The sequence below is a fragment of the Toxorhynchites rutilus genome, chromosome 3 (genome assembly GCF_029784135.1).
Source record: "Toxorhynchites rutilus septentrionalis strain SRP chromosome 3, ASM2978413v1, whole genome shotgun sequence".
Lineage (NCBI taxonomy): Eukaryota > Metazoa > Arthropoda > Insecta > Diptera > Culicidae > Toxorhynchites > Toxorhynchites rutilus.
Genome location: NC_073746.1, coordinates 179,014,255 through 179,039,174, shown reverse-complemented (window position 1 = coordinate 179,039,174; position 24,920 = coordinate 179,014,255). Strand labels below are relative to the sequence as shown.

The 24,920-nt window shown below is 37.0% G+C and overlaps 1 protein-coding gene across 4 annotated transcripts in view; it reads left to right on the top strand.

The window, feature by feature from the left end:
* Positions 1 to 12,109: 12,109 nt before the first annotated feature.
* LOC129780044 (dual oxidase) overlaps positions 12,110 to 24,920 on the top strand; it is a 172,530-nt gene continuing 159,719 nt past the window's right edge. The window contains exon 1 of one of the 4 annotated variants that reach the window (XM_055787918.1): positions 12,110 to 12,164. The gene's annotated coding sequence lies outside the window, so the exon portion shown is untranslated. Of the gene's footprint in view, positions 12,165 to 12,223; positions 12,369 to 24,920 lie in introns of those variants that run through there. The other 3 variants (XM_055787921.1, XM_055787920.1, XM_055787923.1) reach the window with 3 other exon arrangements.

Here is a 24,920-nt window from a genome sequence, read left to right as displayed (position 1 = left end):
TTACAGCTATGTTAGTAAAATGTAACCGATTACTCGCGGTTGGCTCGAGGTTTTGGTTATTATGTTTAGGTTAAGATTTTCATAAAAAAGAATCAAAAATTGCGGATAGACGTAAATTTTGTACATCTAGAAGTATTATTTTATTTTTATTCTGAAGCGAATAACAACATTGATAAATGATTGAGCATGAGCTGTTGTTTCGAAGAAACTCATGGAATAATAAAAAATACTCGGTCTTGAAAATCTCAGCCATTCCATGTCAAACCGATAAATACCATTCAACTGGCATTTTTTGAAAAAGTAGTACAGTTGCAGAAAATTTGTTTTTTTCCCGTTATTATTGATTGTACAAGTCGGACTTGATTATATACAGACCCGATTTAATGTGATTCGATTGTATAGAGTTTGGAAAAAAAATATTTTTTTATATTTCAAATATGACTTATTTTAAGAATAAATGTAATCTTTGGACGTTAAGGTGAAATTTATGTGGCTATTACATGTACAGTGGGGTAAAAATCGTGATTTTTGAAGATTTTGCTTGAGTTTTCACCAGGAATATCGATATTGCAGCCATATTAAGGAAGTTAGAAGTTGGCTGTCAAAGAACAAATTGTAGATCGATTAGAGTGCTTCTATTTAATTGTTAGAAACAATCTAGTTCAATATTTTTTAGTATAACATTAATAATAACACATTAAAATTATTAACTTTTAAGTTTTTCACTTCCAAAATGTTATTAATATTTACTAATTTAGATGTTCCACTACTATATCTTGTACTAAATTGTCTCATCTTTCAAATGAAAGCAACGTCTTTTGTAGCGTACTTTTGACGTGGGACTACGTCTAACCGGAATATATGGGGGGTAAAATGAAAACATAAACACTGAACATGCAGGAAAAATGCAAGATTTCGAATGCTTATAACTCGAACATTTTCTACTGGATCGGAAATATATTTGCATCAATTGATAAGGAATATTTCTACGCATCTATCGCAATTAATAAAATGTTATTTTTCATTAGATAAATAATTGAATAACTGTAAAATGTTAAGCGTTATCTAAACACCTTAACTGCTTTGTTTCGATTGGCCCGCTTTACGGTTTCCCCAACACAGACTTCAAAACCAAGCAGCCTTGGGGAAATCGGAATTGCAAATACACGAAAGTAGGGGGACTTTTGTTCTCTCTGAAATGTGTTCCCTAACACAGACTTCAAAGACGGCGCCAGTGGTTGTGTGGTTAGCGTAACAGCCTCACAATCCGATCGGCCTGGGTTCAATCCCAGCTGGCGTCGTTGGGATTTTCTGAGGCGAAAAATCTCTGGTTACGTCTTCCTTCGGAGTGGAAGTAAAAGAAGTTGGCCCGGCTCATGAGTTGTTGAGTCTGATAGGTAGGAACAGGTGGAGTCGCCTCCCTGATGTCGGTGATTGGCACTGAAGTGGCGGAAATAGGCCGACGAAAAATAAGCGAAGATAAAAAAAAAAAAAAAAAAAACCCACACTTTAAAACCAAGTAGCGTTGGAGAAATCGACATTCCAAATAGTGATCCCTGATTTTTGAAATTAATCGTTCATCAGCTAATCGCATACTTTTCAGCAGTTTGCTCTTCGATACGATTAATCGCCCCAAATAATCGATTAATCGTCACACTGAAAGAAATAATTAGTTAGACTAATATTTCTCATTTGCTAGAAAGCCATCTGGATTCAAAAAAGTTTTCATTCCGCCTGAAAATCAATTATCATCTTCTACGCTCCCCCAAACTCGCAAAAGAAGCTCAATTCGTATTGACTGCATTGAGTTTCGTTTACGAGTGTAGGGGAGCACCAAAGATAATGATTGAATTTCAGGATAAAACTGCGTTTTTTTTTCTGTGGGTTTGGATCGATTAATCGACGTAAATTATTCGTTCGCTTCGATTATTGGTTGCGCAGTATTCGTTCGAATCATAATCGATTTCTTTAGGAAGTATTCGATTAATCGATTAATCGAACGATTATCGGGGATCACTAATTGCAAATACATGAAAGTAGAGGGAGTTTTTGTTCCCACCAAAATGTGTTTCCCTAACACAGACTTCAAATCGAAGGAGCGTGGGGAAGTTGGCATTGCAAAATCATGCAGGTTGGGGGCTTTTTTGTTCCGGCTGAAATGTGTTTCCTTAATACAGACTACAAATCCTTGGAGCGAGCGGGAATTAGCATTGCAAATACATGCAAGTCGAGGCATTTTTGTTCCGACTAAAATATGTTTCCTCAACACAGGCTTCAGAACCAAGGTGTCTAAGGAAATTGGGATTGCAAATTCATGCAGATCGGGAGTATTTTTGTTCCGACTGAAATCTGTTTACCTATAAAGACTTCTAAACCAAGGTGTCTGGGGAAACTGGCATTGCAAATACATGCAAACTACGAGTACATTTGTACTCGCTTGCCTTTGTGCAGACTAGAGTGCGTTTCCCTAAAACGGTCTTCTAAACTTAAGTACCTGGTAAAATCGTGCAGACACTAGAGACAAGGCATTTGTTCAAACTTTTTACTCACAACGCAAATGTATTGAATTCAATTGAATTCGGAAATTGTTTCATTTAATCAAAAATTTAATCGATACAAACAAATGATTACTAAGCTAAGGTAGTCCCACGTCAACCTTGCGGTTATATCATAGATACAACCCACCCTTTTTTTAATGTAGAGCCAGTTTGAGGCAACAGAGTCCGAAACAAAAACAAAAATTCTATAACTCTGTCATTGTTGAAATTCGAACATATGCGTAGAAGGATTTTTTCATCAAATATGATCGTCTATCACCTCCTGAGAGAATCTGGATAAAATTATTTTTTTCATGTGAGAAAGGAGTTTTCTGCCTTTAAGGGGATGAATCAAAAATCAAATTCCTCTTTTATATTCAAAATACGAAAAAATACATGCAAAAAAAACGAATAAAAACTTTTTTTTGACTCGATTATATACGGGATTCGATTGTATACAGTGAAAAGAAATCAGAAACTGTAGATAATCGTGTCCGCCCTGTATTTGTTTTTTTATGGTTTTCATGGTCTCGGAACCAAGAGGGCTGTATTTTTTTTATATTTTTTTCTTGAAAGCTGAGTTTTTTTACATAACAAATTTAACCGATGGTCCAAAAATAATTTTTCCCTTTTATCCCAAAAATGACTTTTTTCAAAAATTCGTAATTTTTGAACTACTGTACCGATTCAGATGAGTAACATACCAAATTAAAGCATATATGTCGTCTTTGAAAAAATATCACACTGACGAATAAATTAGATTCTAGTTGCGAATGCGAATAAATTAGATCCAGTCTGGAAGACTAAAAACATGTTAACTTTGAAAAATTATAACTTAAAAAAAAGAACATATCTCTGATTATGAGTTATTTTATGTAAAAAATCCTCAGCTTCAGAAAAATAGAAAAATGTATAGCGCCCTTGATCCCGAGATCATGTAAACCATATAAAAAAAACAGATAAAATCAATAATTACGAAAACAAAATTCCATTGACTAGTTAACTAGATTTAATTAAATGTGTTGATCATTTGAATTCAAAAGTTATGATTTCTTAAAAAGAGTGATTCTTGGAAAAAAGTGAAAAAAGAAATGTTTCGGAACACCCTAAAGTGGAAATGGTAACCCAAAAGAAAAATGAAAAAAAAAACTGTTTGCGATTAAGAACAAATCTACCACTTTTCACAAAAATCTGAGAGTCACTATATCGGTTTGGCATGGAATGGCTTAAATTCTATGTTGTGTCTAATTCGAATTCTCCACTTTACACCGGACCCTTCTTTGTTTACGCACGAGGTTTACTCAAAAAGTATCAATCAAAATGGTCCGAAAGTATCAGCATAAACGAAAGGCATGACCAGTGGCGTCGACTAGGGGGTACGGAGGGGGCTGACCGCCTCCGAGTGCCCAATTTTAGGGGTGCAAAATGAATCAAATTTATATGAGAAATTGGATAAATATGATTTCTGACGGGGATGGAGGTGCAAATCGACTTTTCCGCCCCGGGTGCGTCAAAGACTCTTCCATGAGTGCAAATGTTTCAACTTTTTTAGCAAAGAAGGGGGTGCAAATCAACTCTTCCGCCCCGCGAGCATGATACTTTTAAGTCATGGTACTTTTCGCACAAACCTCGGTCAATTTTCGATCTCTTTTAACATCAATAGAGGCCTTTTGTGATAACTTGGTGAATGATCCATATAGTCGTATTGTTGAAACCGCAACTCTTCCACATTGGGGACACTTAAGTATGATACAAAACAGTCGGTGGTCACTTTTGAAGAGAAACGGATAATTGATTCCACTGGCCCATAAAGCGCATCACGCGTTATCATGCACTGTTCGACATCTCTAACAATGCGTGTTTTCCAGTATAGCAAATGTGGTGGAAGTAACAAACGATCCACGGTTGCTCTAATGGACGGTCATGTCGATCTATTATGAAATGGATCAACAGTGAGGAAAATTCCTCAAACTGAACCACCACTTCAATGCTTATCGAGAAAATCAGTCAAATTCTGTGGGCCACCGTGCCGTCCTGTTGAAAGACATAATGATCCTTCCCATAGAGTTCCCGAAGTGCCGAGCCACAACCTGTTCCAGAAACTCGGTCTTATACTACATGGGCTGAAAAGTACCGAAATTTTTAATGAAAACAAACTTTTTTTTGGCAAAGCTTTATTTATTCCTCAACATAGTTTTGGTTCGAGGGGCAATACACTTGGTATAGCGAGATTCCAACATTTTGATTCCCTTCCTGTAGTACGAAACGTGTGAAGCGTGATGCACATACAACGCCACCGTCAACGTCCCGTCAAGTATTCTTTTGGTGTCGCCGCATGGATCACGTTTTTAGAGCGTGTGGTTAGACCGCGCTCTATAATAAACATAAAAAAATGCAGTAAATCTCTTCCGCCTAGCGGTAACCCGCCGGCAAGAATTGTTTACCTCTTCTTCCCGGCGGGCCAACAGGCATAGAATGGCACAGCTTATTCGCACCATATGCGATGATCGCAATAAATACTAGGAACCATAGAGAGTTTATTTTTGTGCAAATAGCGCAGAACGGGAGAAATCCCAGAGAGAGCTCGCTAAAGCAATAAACTATGAAAGGGGCTGTCCACATACCACGTGGACAGAAAAATCACGGTTTTAGACTCCCCCTCCCCCTCCGTGGACAAGCGTGGACATTTTCATACCCCTACCCCCCTTGTCCACGTGGACATTTTTTTCTTTTTTAATAATTAAGGAAATATCTGAATTGCGCCTGAATTCCATTTAAGTTTATTTTATTTCAAATTTTTATAGCTGTACCCTGCTGTACCAGTTTTGCTGTGGCTCATTGTTGTTGTACGGTAGAGAAATGAGTAGCATGAAAAAGCACATGCTTCGTTTGATTTTGAAATACTTTTGAGTAAACAAGATTTTTTTTTGTTTTTCCATTATCAGCGAACATATGCAGGCTATCTAGTTTGCCAACACGGAAACTAGTACTGTAAAGTTGACCAGGTGAGGAAAAATCCGCATCTGAATATAAACTACACAACTTCAAAGAATGATCTTGAGTTTTACTAATTGTGTTTGCAAACGCCAATCGAATAAAAAAAAGTAGTTTTAAAATTATTTTCAAATACAATTTTAGTTCAGGATTTTTTCAACAATTGCAATGAAATGTGTTGATAAAACATAATATACAATAATACATATATACAATAATACATATAATACTCATATACAATAATGTTAATTTGAGGTCTCAGCTTCATTTCAGAAGTGTACTTATTCCATCTGGAAATCGAATGAAAAATTATCCTTTTTTTTTGGATTATGCATATTTCATGACATAACGATCGCATAGCACATCGACGGGCAATTTTGATATGTTCTATACAAGACCCAGTTATTGCTTTGACAAATGCATCGTTTTATGACAGAATTACAGCGTTCCAAAGCCCACTCAAAATGTTCGATACCTCATTCTGGTCCTTTATTTATTTTGTTGAGTGCAGATCTTTGCCCACTCCGGAGTATGATTGATCGCAGCAAATGCCGATTCATCTTCCCTCTGAATCTCCGATTCACCTTTAGTCGGTAGCGCAATACGAAACCTTTTCCGCCATAGTTCGGAGAATTTTCAGATCACTCTGTCGAATTATCGATCACTCTGCAATTCATTAACCCTTTGCGATCGTATGTCTGCTCTCATCCACCACAGCAAGGAATCATACTGAATACTTTATCGAACCACATGCAATAATTTACACTTCTTTTGTACGAATTTTAATGTCTAGTGAATTTGATCACGAATTAATACGCAGTTTCTATGGATAATAGAAACGGTACTCGATGTAAACAAAAGGTTATTAGCGTGGAGAGGTAAGTGGATCATAGGAAATTATGATGACTAGTGGTGCATGGATTATCTTACGCAAATGTAAATATTAAATGATAGAAATTGATGAAAAAGTAATACAAAAAAATGATTTTACACGTAATTCTGCATGCAAAACTATACAGACATTTTTATTCTAACACTAACTGTTCTCGAGTTAGAAGAAAATCTACAGAAAATTATATTTGATGAAAAAAACATATTCGTAATATCATGAAAACTCAACCATTATGGAATTCTCGCGTAACTTTTGAAAAGGTCCTATGTAACAAATGTAAACAAATCGAGTTAATGGGCGCACGCTATTAGTTTTCAATCATTGAATGTATTACAAAAACAATCGTTCACGTATCTATCTTCTTCATCTTTTTATCGCCGATACAAAAAATATGTATAGATTAGGATTTTAAGCACCCGGCTGTTACATCGGGCGCCACTTTCCTTTGTCCGAAGTAACAAAGCAGTCAAAACAATACGAAGTCGTACTTCGGTCGTTTTGAGTTTTTGTTTCTTCCGAGTGTTGTTATTCATTTCAGTGCAATTCAACGAGTGATAACAATGATAGTCTGTCTTTAGAACAAAATGCTGATATTTGGATTGTCGTTTAGTAGTTAGTTTAAAATTTTTGTCGTGCAACGTGATAAGACCAATGTGCAAACGCGAGCAGTAAAAACGACCGATGTAACATTTTTCGCTCCGAGGCTTCAACTTTTATTTCAAATCACGGAACAATAGTTACGATTGGTTTTTCAGAGTTATTCTTGACTGCTAGTAGTGAAAGTAGCGATAAAGATCGATAGCTTTTAAGACAATTCGCGGGATAATGTTCGGGTCTTCTCGAGTTGACGAAAATGTTACATTGGAGTTTACGTGATTTTTTTTTCAGAACATGGATTTCAGTGAAGAAGTCTAATGATTTAGTAAAATATATAAAGTACAGACAACTTAATCAGATTATTGATAATTACGAAATACTCAGGTTGGGCGAGGTTTTAAAATTCTTGAATACGGAACAGTTTTTATTAAATTTAGAATGTATCGGTGATTATATTTGAAAAAATATTTATTCTTTGTGTCCACGTAGATATAGTCTATACCTCCTCCCCCCTATCCGTGAACAAGCGTGGACATTTTGATACCCCCTACCCCCCTAAAGTTGTCCACGTTGTATGTGGACAGCCCCAAAGCAATAAAACGGAGAGGAAAAGAGATATTGGGCCTGATTCTCGAATACACTTCACGGTGGAAACGAAATAAACGGCACGCCATTGAACTACGTTTTACATTGCAGAATTGAGTTAGTGAAGTGTCGAAGATAGTAATGAGTTCTCAGGCAGAATGAGCACTTTTTAAATAAAAAATCATTAATGAAAATTAACTTCTTCGTATCAAACTGGTATTCAATGTGAGTGGAAAACTTTGTTTTCTTCATGTGATATAATAATCTCATGCAAAAGATTCATCTGAAGATAATTTGATATTATAATGATAAATTTAGTGGGAAACTAATCTCGTATCCAGATGTCGACACTGTACCGTTGTCATCGCGAATACGTTTCTTTCCGTTTCCACCGTGAAGTGTATTCGTAGTGTATTCAAGAATCAGGCCCATTGTGCCTGCGTGCGTGTGAACAATCTCCCTTTCGTCCGCCCGTCTGAGTTAGGTATAGAATAATAATGATTTACCGATCTACTATGTTACGCTCTTCTGGCATGAGATAAGACCTCTGAGGGGGCCGTAAGGAAAATTGATGTATAAAAGAAACATACTTTGGTTAATAAACTTACTCTCAACCGAGCCACGAACGCAAAGTGTCGTGGCATCAGCTCACTCATCCGAGTAACACTATTAAATATCACATCCATGAGGGATAGACCACGAGGAGCCTAAGTGAGCGCCAAAGATCCACCGCAGAGACCAATGACAAGAAGAAGAACAGGAGTTGTCAGTGAGTATGAGGAAACCGAATCAATTTCGGTAAGGAACCGAAAATTTCGACAGCCCTTCCTTCTCCTCTCCACTCTCTTTCTCTATCTGACCTCGTCCAGGCCAAAAACCCCAAGCGACGCAGTACTACCGGGTCGCACCAGTAGGCGCATACTTGTTATGTGCTCTACGTGATCTGGCCTACCGAAAACCATTCAGTAAAGGGCCTTTTTCCCTTTCTCATTCGCGCTAGCGCACGTTGGCAGCCATATTTGGTAGCTCCAGAGCACAACTTTGGTAGCACGCGACGGTAATTTTCGTGTTTTTCTCGATAAACACCACTGGAAGTTTCCCACGCCTGGACACTGCCCTCCAAAGCATCACCGACGTGGCGCTCTGGAACCGGGCACGATGTTTTTTTGGGACGTAGGAATGCAGGTCAACGTCGGCGCCCAAAGCCGATCATTTTGATATTATGCGGCTGTTGCAATACAAAGAGTTTCTCATCAGAAAACACGAACTCCTGACTTGCGTTCCGCGAAAGTATCAGGTCCTCAGGTCCTTCGTCACGATAGTGAAGGCAGTCCCGATAGACCCAACCAGGTCAGCTGCGGTCTTCCGATCCGAGCGGTTCATTTTTCGACGAATCCACTCCTTCACCACCTTGATGGCTGCTGGTATCTCCACCGAAAGCAGCCGCCTGGATCCCGTACGGTCCTTGGCCGAGAGGTATTCCAGCCGCCGGAATATGTCGCCGGGGTGTTCATCTCTCGCAAACAATTTTATTACGACATCGCGGTATTCCTACATCGTTCGCGGCAATAAAACAACAAATGACAGCACTGTCTATGTTTGTCGCTAACCTTGCCATTTCGGCTAATAACCTTGAAAATTAGTGTTGGAATACTTTCTACCCAATTGTGTTGAACGGATTTCTCGATATTTCTCCATGTTTCAAAATTGCGACCTTGAGCACTTCATTACATGCCGCATTTTAATTTCGTAGAGTGACGCAGTCCTACGTCAAAACTCTCGAAAAATGTCCAATATCAAAGTTTACGGTGTTAAATAAAAGTCACAGGAGGGTTGTGTCCTAGACGACCGCATGGTTGACGTAGGATGCCGTTAGACTATCCGTCGCACGCTGATTTTAAATGTGTTTGAAAAAATACATCGTTGAACTACTTGATAATGAAAAAAAAACTCACCATGGTAATGTAGGATAATTATCATTATCGAACAGAATTATCAATTTTCTCACCATAAAAACATGTTTTCTCTTTATTATAGAGAAAAAAAACATTTGACTTACTTGCAATACGAATATGCCCCCGACTTACATATACCGTAGAATCCGTTTATTATGACTCCGTTTATATTGACCAACAGCTTATTATGACGTAATTATACAACGAAGTTTGGTTTCATTTGAAATTCTTTGTAAACAAGTCAGATATGATGACTTCTTTTACAGTGACGTGTCGCTTGTTATGACCCATTTTTTAATAAATTATTACCGATTATAAGGTCCGACATTTTTTTTACAAAACGCTTTGTATGACGTCCGCTTATTATTAAGCGTTTGTCAATTCCTTTCGATCTCATTATAACCAGTTTCCACTGTATTTGCAATACCGATTTCCCCAGGCACCTTGATTTAAAGGTTTGTAGTTTCAAAAAATATATTATTTCTCTCGTAAATCTATCAGAAAATGACTGAACACTAATTGTGAGCAAAAGAGGAAGCTTGTATCTTCGATTTCGACCAATCAGAACGAGGTATTCCAGTTTGGATAACAGTTCAGATTTATTAATTGTTCGATAGTTACTTTCATGACATATATTGTTTTATTCTACGTAAGAAAATGAGTGAATTCGATTGACGCAAAAATCTCATCAATCCATCATTAAATGACTAACAATAAGCGTTTGAAATTGGACATTTTTCACGATACAATCACTTTTCGTTTTTAAACGGTTTTATTTAGCTTGCCCTGTAATTTGTATGTTTGTAACATGTTTGTCTGTAGCGCTATACTACATTAATAGAAATTTGATCCCCTTTCTGTCGATCGATTGATCTGAAATTTAGAACACACTTTCATCTCTGGAGTCATTATAAAACTGCGTATTTCATGATTTAAAAAATCCAAGATGGCGGCCGCTACAAAATGGCGGATCACATATTTTCTAAACACCCCATCAATATGAGTTTTTCCAAAACCCCATCAATATGGGTATCAAATGAACCGGTTTGACTAGTAGAACAAAGATATTTATGAAAAATGCAAATCTAAAATGGCCACCACCACAAAATGGCGGACTACATATTTTCTCAAAATCCTATCAATATGGGTATCAAATGAAAGAGCTAGACTAGTAGAACACAGCTATTCATGAGGGAGGCAAATCCAAAATTTCCGCCACTACAAAATGGCGGATTACATATTTTCTCAAATCAAACGCCATCAAAATGGGTGTCAAATGAAGGGGCTTGACCAGTAGATCACAGCTATTTATGGAAAATTCAAATTCAACAAAAAAACAAAACATCCAATTACTTTTTTAAACGGTTTCATTCAACTTGACCTGTTTGTATGTGTATTTGTATATCTGTAGGGTTGTCCAACCTTGATAAAAATTTTATCCCGTTCCTTTTGACTAATTGATCTGAAATTTGGAACACACTTTCATCTTTGCTGTCATTCTAATACTGTGTATTCTATCATCTTGGAAAATCCAATTTGGCCGTCGCTATCAAATGGCTGAGTTCAATTTAGTTTTAAAAAGTGTCAATAGGGTTATGTGTATCAAATGAATGGACTTGACTTGGAAAATAAACTGAATTATGAACAATTTAAATTCAGAAAGGTCGCCGGCACAAAATGGTGTTTTTTCCAATCTCATCCTTATCAAATCATCCGGTATCAAATTCAATGATTTGGCTAATAGAATACAATACATCATGAAAACATTCTGAAAAAATAGGAAAAAATCAATCATTTTCAAAAATTGTGGAATGTTTTTTGTAGAGAAATGTACTAAAAACTAGAAAATATAAAAAAAATGAAAAAAAAACTTTTCAAGTTAAACGCTTTCATTGTGATAAAACATAATAATAATACAGATAATGTACTAAAAGTTAGAAAATAATTAGGCAAACAGCAGTTAGTAGTTATCACATCCCATTCTTCATTAATCTAGGGCATTGATGAGACTAAAATAAAATCGTGGGGCACGTTCGATTTCCGTTATCCGTAGTTAATAGTTTCATCATTTGCCCCACGATTTTATTTTAGTCTCAACTACTAACTGCTATTTGACTAATTATTTTCTAGCTTTTAGCACATTATCTGTATTTTTATTATGTTTTATCACAATGAAAGCGTTTAACTTAAAAAGTTTTTTTTAAATTTTTTTTTCAATTTGTACCCTCAATATGTTCCTGAAAGACGTAATCCTACGTCAAAAAATTTTCCATTTAGATGTTTCGGTATCACAATCTATAAACAGTATAAAACACTATAAAACAAAAACATTGACTTATTGGTGCCCATCGCACCCAGCTTCCCCACGCATCGTCGGTATCCATTGGCGCTCGACTCCACGTATGCGTGTTAACTTTGCCGCAAAGCTGGCGATGTCTTGGATATGCTTCTTCGACGCAACACCAGCTGTTGACTGGCTGAGAAGCATCAATCTGCGGGAGAGCATTTGCTACAACTTACCTGGTGAGTAGTCTCTAAGCAACAGTCTTCGTTCAGGTGTTCGCGTGTTCAGTTCTGTTTTTGGTGGGCGCTGCTATTCGAAAGGTTGGTTATCCGCGGGTTAGCCTTTGTGCGAAGTATTTTTTGGGGTGGTTTGCGGAGGGAAAGTATAGTACCGAGTGGGGTTGTCGCGTTTCTGTCTCGTTTTGTCTCATGCCCAACACGCATTGGAGCAAAGTAGATCTCCGGACTCAGCGCGTTCGGTTACTTTACGTAGTTTTTCATTAATGGTGTGTACGAAAAGAAATCGTAAGTAACCAACCGCGAGATCGTGAGTGAGAGTATGTGTGATTTTAGTGCTATTTTGGGTTTGTTTTATGTGTTTTTTTGGAGGAATCGAACGGAACTTGTGCAATGAGTAACACTCTCGAGTGACGGGAATTGATACTGTTTCTTCGAGGTACCTCATCAAAGTGGAAGAAGAAACGATTCTGCCAATTCGCTAAGTGGTTGTAACGATTCGTTGCCTACGGTGACACGTAAAGTTGATTCATTTTTGCCGTAATTAATTCTAAAGACATGGTCACCTGCATACTCATTAACCTATAATATCAGTGGATGGAAACTAGTGAAGCATAATTAAGCAAATTGAGCCCGCAAACAGTGAGTGCGCATATGTGTGTGATAATCAAATCAATCGAGAGCCATCGGCACGCAAATCGTCAGCACGGAGACAACGCTCAGCCATAAACACCTTCGAGTGCCACTAACACTAAGCCCCTAATTTTGGATCTTGGAGGACCAGCTCTTCTGCGGGTGTTTATATAAGTTCGATGAAGTTCAATGTGAGTGTTTGTGCCACAACAAACGGTACTAAATATTTCCTCCCACTTTACTATTACCGTAAGAGACGTAAAAAAAATCTTGATCAAGCGAAAAGTCATAAACAGCTCCTCGTTTCGAAGGCGATGATGAAACAGTATAATAACATTGGATTGAAGTTTTCCCCATCGCCAATAGGCAACGATCCAATCTTAGTCGTGGTTGTATTGCGGATCTACCGCGAGGTCTCTGCTCGATTCGTCACTAATAGTAAAGCTATCGCGGTGTGGGGAAATTGAATTCGCTGATTATTTCATGAAAAGCTCCCGTCGATCAACTGAGAGAGAGAGAGTGAGAGATCTTCGCGGGGAGACTTCAACGAGCGAGAGTCAGAAACCACGTTCACGGGATAATGCCCGCGATTGCGCACTTTATCGCTGTCCAAAAAATGTTGCCTTCAGTTTGAGGGCATTTAATCTGGTTGTTTCTACTCCTCGCGAACACAAGTTCATTGGCTTGCGAATAGGATATTTTCGGTAAGCCAATCAACGAGAATGTGGGTTTAGCACCTGTGTGGTTTAATAACTTTATTGCTAGACCTCTGGATCCCTATTCTCTTCCGCATTCCAATGTTTTTTCGGCTTTACTTGGACGTAGACAAAAAGGCGTCAGTCGATTTTGAAACTTGATTCAATAACTGATTGTTATAACGCAACCGTCCTTGGAACAGCTAAAGCGGTATTTTTTCTTGCAGAGATTTCATTGGATTTGGGCAAGGAATTATTGAGTTTGAGTAATAACTTTTTTTTGAATGGGCAATATAAATTTATTGTCTATTACTTTTTGTACTTATGGATTTCTCACCTAACTGTGAATAGTTTGTTTTGAGTTCAGACAAACTTTAACTTCTGGAAAAATAGATTTCGTTTGAGGGTTGTCAATCTGTATTTGAATAAAAACTGAGTTCCACTTCGCCATCAATTACTGTGAAAAGGCAATTTTGATTGAGCCATTACCACTGAAGCCAGTTAAGGTTTAAAAATATTGCTCAGTGTAATTCGCGTCACATCCAATCGCGTCGTTACAATTATTATTGTGCGTTTAACATTCTTTACAGAATGAAAGGAGGTCAACACAATTTGGATTTCTCTCTTTCGTGTCTGGAGGCAGCTTAATTCGTTTCCATTTTCACCATATTTCTTATCCTTGGAACTTTTAATCATTCAGTATGATCTGCTTCTTGGGGCGACATTTCATTATTTCTACGGAAGATATGTTTCGTTGAATGTGGGGCTGCCCATTTTGGTTTGTTTGTGGAATGAAAACGAGGAGAATTATGCAATTTATCTGTTTGTCTAATATTATGTTTGAACGTTTGAGCTGTTTTTTTTCTTCGGACAACTGACGAAAATTCTTCATTACTCACCACCATAAAATAAAGTCTCCTGTTTGACTCAATAAGGTCTACAAACGATATTAGGAAGTTAACGTTCGTCCCTTCACGCTCGTTCATGTCTCTCCAAGAACACGAATTCGTGTGCGAGGGATTTGTCTAAATATATTTTTTTTATGTTGAATGTAGAAACGGAAGTTCTATGCTAGGATCACCAATGTTAGGATTACAATTATGATTCCATGGATTTATAATATGATGAAGATGGAAAGTCATTGAAGAAATTTTCAAAATATACAATTGAAAGCATGTACCGCCTGAAGTGTTGAACAACACTGACTATAATTAAGGGAGGACCCCGGTCTGGAAGGTCGAAAAATGGTTTTTTGTTGGGAAGTTTATGCCCTCAGAAATGTTGTTCTAAAAGAATTTTTCGATCTAAACAGCGATTTTTCATGAAAATTTACTTATCTATATTTATAAAAATGGATTTCTGTCTGTCTGTCTGTCTGATTCTTATGGACTCGGACCCTACTGAGCCGATCGACATGAAATTGGTATGTAGCGGTTTTTTGGGGCCGGGAAAGGTTTTCGTGATAGTTTGAGACCCCTCCCCCTCTCTAAGGGGGTGTGGTGCTGCCATACAAATGAAAGACAAATTTCTGCATTGCCAAATGTAGAAAAAAAATTATAGGAAGTTGTGTTTAAGACACGACCGCATTGTTGACGTAGAACTACGCTGTAGTTAGATTCAAGTCGCTTGTTTCTACCAGGTCGCCCTGAAATGTTTTTTTTTATTGTGGAATCATTTCACGATAGTTGTTTGATGATTCATTCTTGTGCTCGCAGAACAATACATACTCGATATAAGCGTAGCTGTCATCCTTAGTGGGGAAAGTTTTGCTACTGGCAAGCGAAACTAAATCAAATACAAAATTCCCGAACAACATTTACTTTCTTGGTGACGGAATAAGTGAAAAAAAATCTATCTGCACGCGAACCCAAATAAATTAATCACTTATTATAACTTATTGAATAACTTGGTATTCCCCAAATAATTTTTTGGTGCACAACCTTAACACCTGCTTCATCAAAGCGTCAGTTCAATGCATTGAGGCAATGTCGAAAGGCACCAACAAAGCCAACTTATGATGACAGAAAACAAACAATATCAACTGCTTGGAAAATGGCTGAATATTTGCCTCAGCAGAGATTCATTACTAATACTCTAGCGTAAAAAAATCCCTCCCGCTATCTCCCCTCCTTGTTTATGTTTATCATTACAAATGGGGTTTCAATATATGTTGCACTATTTTTCAAACATGTCCGGGTCGCAAATGCAATTTGCGACCACTGTTACTTGCGAGAACTGCCAATCCCTCAAGCTGGTGTAAATCAAGGCACTTAACATACTGCCAGGCGGGTCAAAATGTGAAAACCACTCTACAGCCATGACTTTACAGGATGACATTAACACATTTCTAAAATAAAAAAAATAATGAATGAAAATTTACTTTTCTATTTCAAATATGTATTCTGTGCAATACAGTATTACGTAATATTGAACTGGAATTATGTCTGATTATGATTTTATATTATAATTGCGAGTTTTTGTAAATGTTGTGTGTTGTGAAATATACAGCCAAATGGTTAAGAGAGCGTCGTGTGTTAAGTAATCGAATAACTTAAGAATCTCCATTTAAATTTTAAGATTGCAAAACTGCCTTCTTTAAACTTCCCCGAATTTGACGATTGTTTCTAGTTAAATATGATTAGCGAATGGGCGCACCTTGTTCCATAGACTTGCCTTGATCTTACCGAGTAATTTGATAGTTTGGCAATGAAAGCTAAATTTGCGACACATCTTGACTCGCGGATCATATCCTCTTGGCCGGGGCCTGTTTGAAACACCTAAATATACACACACTTGGACAGAACAATTGTATGAGGAAATGGGAATGCTTCCAATTTTCATCAATTTAAACCATATACAGACTATGGGATTGTAATGTATAGCATATCAAACAAATCTTAGGGAATTTCCGATTCGTTTGGTATGTAAATCGCCAGAATCCGTTCACGGCAAAAATTGATATTAACATTAACTTTATTTCATAAAAACGTGACCTGTTTTCTGATTCGGCACCCTTAATGAAAGACGTAGTTTTACGTCAAAAGACACATACGAACGCATTTAAATAAAAATTAGAGCAGAAGTGGGCCTCAAAGTTGTATTTTTTTTCAAAATTTCGAAATGTCATAAAATATATATATTTTTTGTACTGCGTATTTAATTTATTTTATCATTAGATTCTTGGATGAAAACATAGTTCGAAGATATTTATCGATACACCTTAGTACGATGTACTCTCAGTATTTTTTCTTATTTTTGTCTTAAAGCTATTAAGAATGGTGTGTAAAAAACGAAAAAGTGCATTTTTCACCATAGATCCTATGGTGTACCATATAAGGACTCAAATATATGGTACTACTGCCAAAATGTTTTATTTAGTACCCTATACAATATTTTCCATACAGCTGGTGATTTGGTTTGGGGGACTTTTTACTCCCTTACCCAGCCAGAACCTTTGTAAATTTGAAAAAAGATATTTTTTGGACCGCGCAACACTGAAAAAAATCACACATATCTAGAAAATCCGTAGGAACACATTTAAATATGAATAAGAGTAGTACTGAATCTCAAAATCCCAAAAATAATTTCAATATATTTTTTTGGTACTAAAATTTTTGATTAATTTTTTTTTGATAACTTTTTTTGATACACCGTAGTAAGATGCATATTCAGTAGCTCGAAGCTTTTGAGGATGGCGTGAAATAAACGAAAAAGTACGTTTTTTACTATAGATCCCATGTTAAACCACATAGGGGTTCAAATAAACAGCCAAAATTTCTTATTTAATACTAGCTGACTCGGCAAACTTCGTCCCGCCCAAAATTTCTTTTTGACATCCGGCGATCCTTTTTTTGGTATAGATAGAAGAAGATATAGGAGTGTGTTTCATCACATTAAAATCCTTTTCCAGTTTCGAACAAAGATCAATTTCGCTAATGTAATGTAATTGTAGAACATATGGGAATTTAATTTTCCGAATTTTCCCTTTTTCCTTCAGAGTTTACCGAAAATTCTCAATTGTCATGTTTGGATGGGTGCCATACCATCATAGAAACATTTCTCATACCCAAAAACCCTCACATCCCAAATTGTGCTTGATTAGTTCTCGAGTTATATAGAAGTTTGTGTTTCGTTTGTATGGCAGCCCCCCTTAGAGAGCGGGTGGAGTGTTTCACCACCGTAAAAACATTTATTGCACCCTAAAACCTCCACATGCCAAATTTGGTTTCATTAATGGATAGCTGTTAATTCTAGAGTAATGCAGAAATTTGAGTTTCATTTGTATGGCAGCCCCCCTTAGAGAGGGAGGAGAGGTATCTAACCACCATAATAACATTTATTGCACTCTATTACCTCAATATGCCCAATTTGGTTTCATTTGCTTGATTAATTCTCGAGTAATGCCGAAACATGTGTTTCATTTGTATTGCAGCCCCCCTTAGAGAAGTGGGTGGTGAGTCACCACCATAGAAATATTTATTGAACTCTGAAATCTTCGCATGCCTAATTTGGTTTCATTTTCTTGATTAATTCTCGAGTAATGCAGAAATTTGTGTTTCATTTGTATGGCAGCCCCCCCTTAGAGAGGGTTGTGGAGAGTCTAACCATCATAGAAACATTTATTGCACTCTAAAACCTCCACATGCCGAATTTGGTTTCATTTGCTTGATTAATTCTCGTGTAATGCAGAAATTTATGTTTCATTTGTATGGCAGCCCCCCCCTAAGAGAGGGGGGAAGGGTATCTAACCACCATAAAAACATTTATTGCACTGTAATACCTCAATATGCCCAATTTGGTTTCATTTGCTTGAATAATTCTCGAGTAATGCAGAAATTTGTGTTTCATTTGTATGGCAGCCCCCCCTTAGAGAGGGGGGTGGAGAGTCTTACCATCATACAAACATTTATTGCACTCTAAAACCTCCACATGCCGAATTTGGTTTCATTTGCTTGATTAATTCTCGTGTAATGCAGAAATTTATGTTTCAATTGTATGGCAGCCCCCCCTAAGAGAGGGGGGAAGGGTATCTAACCACCATAAAAAACATTTATTGCACTGTAATACCTCAATATGCCCAATTTGGTTTCATTTGCTTGAATAATTCTCGAGTAATGCAGAAATTTGTGTTTCATTTGTATGGCAGCCCCCCCTTAGAGAGGGGGGTGGAGAGTCTTACCATCATACAAACATTTATTGCACTCTAAAACCTCCACATGCCGAATTTGGTTTCATTTGCTTGAATAATTCTCGAGTAATGCAGAAATTCGTGTTTCATTTGTTTGGCAGCGCCCGGGGGGAGGGGTCTCAAACTATCACGAAAACCTTCCCCGGCTCCTAAAACCCCTACGTACCAATTTTCATGTTGATCGCTTCAGTAGTTTCCGAGTCCATAAGAATCAGACAGACAGACAGAAATCCATTTTTATAAATATAGATCGTATACAATATTTGTCATACAGCTGGTGATTTGGTTTGGGGGCAGTTTTTACTCCCTTACCCGGCCAGGCCCTTTAATCTCGTTGTCAAGGTGATCACACTAAAAAAATCGTTTTACTGTTCTGGTTTTTTTTGCTCCATTCACATGTGAGTTACAAGATGTTAACAATGGAAGTCAACAATGAGGAAATTCGAAAGAAAAGTTGAGAAAAGTTGAATCATATGATGTGGAGACAAGTAGGCACTTAACTTATAATCCGACAAAAAATAATTTCAATTATCAAATCTATCTTGAAACTAATTCTGAATTACTCAAAATATTAACGATCGGTAAATTTGGATCGAGTGAATCAAGCACATGCGTTCATTTCTAAGGAAACTTTGGCACAAAAGGAATTCTCATTGCCTTATCGTTCTCTAAGAGTAATTGCACCCGATCACTCCTAATCGGTCAATTGCTACCAAAGCTTTATTGCAGAGGTGTGCTCGCTAACAAGGAGCGTTCGCAACAATAGGAATGAATGAAAAATTATCCAGAACATTAATACGAGGGTCACTATTTATATTTCGGGAATTGGCAACACTGATGTCATGTGAGTCTATCTGACGGTTCCATCGTAAAGTTTGACATTTTTGACGATATACGTACTCAGAACATTTTGTCATACGGACGCTATTTGGATTTAGTTGAAAGTTTGGTCTCGGCAAAAAAATGGAACTGAATCGTGAACATTTTCGTGCGATGATTTTTTACGACTTTCGACGTGGATTATCACAACAAGAGTGCGTCAATCAACTTAATTTGACTTTTGGCGATGAAGCTCCATCAAAAACCACTGTGTATCGCTGGTATAGTGAATTCAATCGTGGTCGTAGTTCGCTGTCCGACGAGTTTCGTGAAGGTGAAGGATTGCTGATTTGAATTGCGAACATGGTAGCTTGTGTAGAAATTGTGCTCCGTTCAATTTAATATTTTGTATGTGAAATTGTGTGCAAACGTGAAAAAAGTTGTGTCCAACGTTTAATTAAACCGATGATCCAGATAAGTATAAGTGCATGCTTTCATTTACTCTGGTTTTCATCATTTAAATTGAAAATAACGCTACGGTCTGCTATCGCTTTGGTGGCGGCTGTAGCGATATAATTGTTTGGTTGTCCCTTTGTGTTCAATGTGTGTTTTGTTCTTAGCTATTGCTGGCGCTTGCACGGGATATTGTATGCAAGATGAGTGTGTGCAGAGTGTGTGAAAGTAAAATAATGATCAATGATGATCCAGTTGTTTGCGGGGGAATTTGCGGCGCTCGATATCATCGGCGCTGTACATCCCTCACAAAAGCAGCTGCAAAACTTATAGCTGAGAATGAAAATGTTCAGTTTAAGTGTACTGAATGTTTGTCGGATAAGAGTTATTGTTCGCGAGATGATATTCTGGACTTCGGAGAAGTGAAGAAAGAGATGGAAAAAATCTCTTCTCTCTCACTTTCTTTAAGCGAGATCCAGAAAAACATCGATGATCAAATAAAGATTGCAATGGAAAGAGAGATGGAGAAACTGATCAGATCTTTCGATGAACGGCTAGTTCAAAAGATGGGAAGTATTGATATCAGTATTTCTCAACATTTGAAAGAATTGAAAAGTTCAATTGTTGAAAATAGTAACGATGATAAAAAATTAGCTGGGATGAACAGGAAACGTACTCTGAGTAATAGAACAGCTGGTTCGGAACCGGACTGCCCTAGTAGGAAAAAACAAATTATAATGAATAAGCGCGAGGAACCGATACAAATAGAAATTAATGACAATGGTAATGACGAAAAGGTTGAAAACAATGCACGCTCGTATGCAAGTGTATTAAAGAGTTCAAAATCCGTAAAAAAACGTAAGGTTTGCCCTGTTATCGTGATTAAACCTGTCGAGTCGCAAAATAATGACGAAACCAGAAAATTTTTAAAAGAAAAATTAAATCCAAGAATCCATAAAATTAGCAATTTTAGGAACGGGAAAGACGGCTCGATTATTGTTGAGTGTGCGGCAGGGGATAACATTGAAAACTTGAAAAATAACATAGAAAGTAATCTGGGAGAGAAGTTTAGCGCTGTTGTTCCCAAACCATTAAAACCAAGATTGAAGATATTAGGAATGAGTGATCGATATTCCTCAGACGTTTTCGTAGATCTTTTAAAAAGTCAAAATGATGACATCAAGATTGGAGATGTTAAAGTTGTTGCAGAATATGAAAATCCACGTTTAAAGTACAACAAATATAATACAATTATTGAAGTAGATCATGACACTTATGGATGTCTGATGAGTACTCGTAAAGTAAGCATCGGATGGGATAAGTGTTCAGTTGCTGAGGCCTTTATTGTTCTACGTTGTTTCAAATGTGGAGAATTCGGGCACAAGAGCAAAGTTTGTAGTAATGAAGATAAATGCTCAAGATGTAATGAACAACATATAACATCTGGATGCTCGTCAACTGAGTTTAAGTGCGTAAATTGTTTAAAAGTGAATCAAGAGCAAAAATTTAAATTGGACATAAACCACCCAGCTTATAGTACACAGTGTCCAGTGTATCGGAGGCTGTTAGAAAAGAAAAAAAGCAACATTTTTTCTAGTAAATAGCAACCCAAGGAAAGAAGATGTGATAGGAAGTTTGAAATGTTGTACTTCAATATAGCTGGGCTTTCTACAAATTATGTGGCAATGCGCCAACTTGTAGAAAATTTCCGTCCACGATTAGTCTTTCTTTCTGAAACTCATATTGTTGATGAGAATTCATTTGATCAATATGGCATCCCGGGTTACAAAGTTGCTTTTTGCCTTTCACATTCCAGACACACTGGAGGAGTTGCTATTTACGCAAAAGAATCGATTAAATTCAACATTCGGTTAAACGAATCTGTTGAAAATAATTGGTTCTTGGCAATTTCAGTTGAAAGAGGTATGCAGATGGGAAATTTTGGAATTTTGTATCATTCCCCCAGTTCTAGTGATCAGCGATTTTTAGAAATTTTAGAAAACTGGTGGGAGAGTTTCATTGACTCCAGTAAATTGAATGTAATTGCTGGTGACTTCAATATTGACTGGCTCAACGTGCAGAATTCGAAGCAATTGAAGCAACTATCTGATTTTTACAACTTGAAACAGACTGTAACAGAAGTTACAAGAATTTCGAAAAACAGTAGATCTTTGATAGACCACGTTTTCTCTAATTTTAATACAGTTCATTCTTTGATAGAGGCCAAATTGAAAATAACAGATCATGAGACAATTTTTATTTATATTGAGAACGAACAGAGTGAACGTGAAGAAAATAGAGTTAAAATCAAGTGCTGGAACAAGTATTCAAAGGAAGCACTGTCTCATCTTGTTGCTAGAAACCTGGATTTTACTGCAATAACGGACAATCTGGATTTGAAAGCAGCTGTTCTCACTAATATCTTGAAAGTGTGTACCAATAGCCTAGTTTTTGAGAAACAAATCAATTTGAAAAATTCGAACAGCTGGTACACTTTATCACTCTTGCGTCTCAAACGTAAACGAGATAAAATGTACTCAAAATTTTGTAGAAGTAATATAGAAAACGATTGGAAAAGGTACACCTGCGCGCGGAATATATATTCACAAGCCTTGAAAAAGACAAGATGTGAATATATACAGAGGAAAATCGATCAACATCAGAATAACAGCAAGGAGTTATGGAAAATACTAAAAAGTTTACTTAACACTAAAAATAGTTTATCGCGGTCCATAACTTTTGAAGGTTCAGAAGAACATTCGGAACAAATCATTGCGGAAAAATTCAACAGTTATTTCGTGAATAGTGTTCAATTGATCAATCAAAGTATTGAATTGGTCAGTGAGCCATACGAAATAATACAGCCGATAAGCAGCAATTGCAGATTAGAATGTTTTCTACCCATCACATTTGCAGAGTTGAGAGATATTTGTTTTTCTTTGCATAAATCGGCTGGTATCGACAATGTCAACGCAAAAGTGATACAAGATTGCTTTCATGTTATTGGACACGAATTGCTAGGCCTGATAAATGAATCATTGCAAACTGGGCACGTGCCTGAAGTTTGGAAGGAATCTCTTGTGGTTCCCATCCCCAAAGTTAATGGGACGGATAAAGCCGAAGAGTTCCGCCCCATTAACATGTTGCACACATTAGAAAAAATTTTAGAACTTGTTGTGAAAGGCCAGCTGATGAAATTTATTGACAATAACAGTTTGCTGATACCGGAACAGTCGGGATATCGAGAGGGACACTCTTGTGAGACCGCACTAAATCTGGTGTTGGCAAAATGGAAAGAGAATATCGAGGCTAAAGAAACTATTTTTGCGGTGTTCTTGGATTTGAAACGCGCTTTTGAAACAATTTCTAGGGCCTTATTGTTGCAAACATTGAAGCGCTTTGGAATTGTAGGGACATCATACAAATGGTTTGAAAGCTACTTGTGTGATAGAACTCAAAAGACTCGTTTCAACGATTTTATTTCTACTCCCATCGATAACACACTTGGTGTACCACAGGGAAGTGTGTTAGGGCCCATTTTATTCATTTTATATATTAATGATATGCGGCGGGTTTTACGTTTTTGTGATATCAACTTGTTCGCGGATGACACTGTTCTGTTCATCGCAGCTAAGGAGTTGAATGTAATCGCGGAGCACTTGAACGAAGATCTTCATTCTCTCGCTCGGTGGTTGAAATTCAAACAATTAAAGTTGAATGTTAATAAAACAAAATACATGCTCATTTCTTCAGCAAACTCCAGATATAACGGTAATTTTGAAATCGATGGTGAGACTATTGAACGGGTTAAAGAAATAAAATATCTGGGAGTAGTTATTGATGACAGACTAACTTTTAAGTCTCACATTGATAATGTCATCAAAAAGGTTGCTAAAAAGTACGGCGTCATTTGTCGTTTGAAGAATGAGTTAAACGCAATTAGTAAAGTCAAACTATATAAATCACTCGTCTCACCACACATAGATTTCTGCTCATCCATCCTGTTTCTTGCAAATAATACACAACTATTGCGATTGCAGCGGTTACAAAATAAAATCATGCGATTAATTTTAAGATGTCATAGGTACACTTCCTCTGTCATAATGTTGGACGCGCTACAGTGGTTATCTGTGAAGCAAAGGATTTATTACTTGACAATGGTGTTCATCTTTAAAATTTTGAATGATATGCTGCCTCGATACTTGTGTGATCGAATTGAACGAGGAAGTGATTTGCATAGATATAATACAAGAAACGCGATTGATGCAAGAACACCTAACTTTTTATTTAGCAGGTCCCAAAATTCACTATTGTATAAAGGATTAAAATTCTTCAATTCGATGCCCAGAAATATCAAACGAGCGGCAACAATAGCTGAGTTCAAAGAATTGTGTCTGTCACATGTGAAATCTGTGTTATGAACTTGTAAAAATGTTTCAATGTTTCTATGTTTGCATAAGCTATCATGTTCGTATTGATGATGATGGATTTTTGTTACATTATTGTTGTTGTAAGTTAGATTTGAAAAAAATAAAAAAATAAATGAGTAGTCTACAAAAGCTTGAGCCACGCGCGCGTTTCGGTAGACATAGATAACTTGATTTTGAACACTGGCGAAAATCGTTATACAATGAAATGTTCTAGGGTCTTCAGTGGAAACCGGATTCGAACCAGGGATAGCCCAGACGGAATACTTGTAAACTATCGTATTAGCAGATGGTTATATCGAGTTTTTTTCTGTACCGCGGCAGATCTCAGTGTAAGTATCTAGTGGAAACTTGAGGATATCGGGTTCGATTCCCGATCAGTCAAGGATCTTCCCGGGTTGGAAATTTGCTCGACATGCCTTGGGATTATATCTTTACTTTTCGGTTTCCGTCTTTTGTTTAATGTTCTTATGATATCAATTTATGTCTGCAACAGAACCAGTTCGTTTTATTTTGCATACTGGTTCCAGATGTGCTTTGTTAAACTTTAAAAATTATCTTAATGATAAATCGTCCTGCTCAAACCATTGTAGGGGTATGAGGTGGGACCATCATCATCATCATC